Genomic DNA, 1,853 nt, shown 5'->3' with positions numbered 1-1,853 from the left:
ACTTTGCAGGGCCGGGGAGATGGCTCAGTAGGATAAGCGCTTGACTGGCAAACACAAGGATCTGAGTTCAATCCCCGGTTCTGCAAAATAAAAAAGAATCTACTTTGGGGCTAGCCAGATAACTCAGTGGCCTAAAACACCTCCTTAGGCAGAGGCCTGGTTTGATCCCCGGGGTGCCCCGCCCCCAGGCGCACTGAGGAGGGGATTGAGAAATGGGCATGGTGGCGCACTTATAATCCCAGCACTTGGGAGGCTGAAAACAGGAGGATCACTATGAGTCCAAGCTACACAGTGAGACACTGTGCACCTTGTAGACCCTGTCCTAAATTCATTTGAAAAAAGAATCTACTTCGGTCTAACACACAAACCAAACTTTAAAGTAAAACTGTACAACATAAGTCCACAGTGGCCATTTCCGCTGAGGAATCAGTCCAGACAGCTGGCAACCTGCCTGCTGAACTACTTTTCCAACTTTCCAACCCTGGGCATCATGTCATAAGTGGAATAATAACGATATCATTGGTGTCTTGTATTCCTGATTGAAGAAGCAAAGACAGATAATAGTCCCAAATGAATTCTACTATTCAGTTTCAAATTATTTTTATCAAAGATAGCAACAAGAAAAAGGAATGTACATTTCAAACCAGTTAGTTTGCCAGACAGGTGGTTACTTTATGAGGTAGGGTCTTGTTATGTTAAACCTACTTTATGAGGTAGGGTCTTGTTATATTGCCAAGGGTGGCCTTAAACTTGTGATCCTCCAGCTTTAGCCTCCTGAATAGAGGGGATCACGGGTATCTAAAGCCACATCCAACTCAGAGTCTTTTTAAAAATTTTAATTGACATGTAATAAGTGAACATTTATGGTATACTGTACCGCATTCCAACACTTGCACAATGTGTAATGACCAGATTCGCTTTTATATCACCTCTAGCATTTCCTTTTATTGGGAACATTAGAAATCCTCTCCACTAGCTTTTTTTTTTTTTTTTTTTCTTTTTTTTCTTTTTTTGCGGCACCAGAGATTGAACTCAGGACCCTGTGCTTGCCAGGCAAGCACTTATTCTACTGAGCTATCTCCCCAACCCAAAGTAAGCATTTGTAAAAGGGCAGAGGAATTGGCAAGATAGCTCAGAGGACTAAAGTGCCTGCTTAGGCAAGCGCAGGCACCACGGTTCCATCCCAGCACCACATGCCATTATAGCCCCACCCCCAAGGTGGGTTGACCTGGCCACGGAGTCTGGGTGTGGTGGTGCACGCCTGTAATCCAAGCGCTGGGGAGGCTGAAAACAGCAGGATCACTGAGTCCAAGCTGCACAGTGAGACCCTGCAACAACTAAATACATCTAAAAAATAATAAATCAATAAATATAATACAAGGGTTAAGGAGGCTGAGCTCAGCAGCATAACCACCTGTCTGGCAAGTGCAAGGTGCTGAGTTTACTTCCCAGTACAAAAAAGAAAAAGAAAAATCTATAAAAGGTATAAGGATATAGCTCATTGGTAGATTAATTTGAGATTATAAATGAGCTGTTGAGGTAAAGAAATGAAGATGAAACAGATTTTAAAAACTGCCAACAGGCCTCCTGGTCTTCGTGGGTGACTTGAGGTGCAGTTGGAAGGTTCTGTGGGGTCGGGCCGGGTTGGGCTCTATCCTCTTACGTTTCGAGTGGTTCGACAGGCTCCAGAGCGCCGTGTTCACGCAGTCCCGGGCCGGTGCGACCGGTCTTGCCACAGCCCCTAGCCCGAAACACCGCGCCGGACTGTCACGCAATTTAGGACCTCGCACCTGTGACAAAGGTGTGCATTCCTTGCATAGTCATTCCGGTTCTGCTCTGGATCTACAAAAAAT

The sequence above is a fragment of the Octodon degus genome, unplaced genomic scaffold, assembly GCF_000260255.1.
Source record: "Octodon degus isolate 3935 unplaced genomic scaffold, OctDeg1.0 scaffold00291, whole genome shotgun sequence".
In the NCBI taxonomy this organism is placed as follows: domain Eukaryota; kingdom Metazoa; phylum Chordata; class Mammalia; order Rodentia; family Octodontidae; genus Octodon; species Octodon degus.
Note: the sequence above shows the minus strand (reverse complement) of the source record.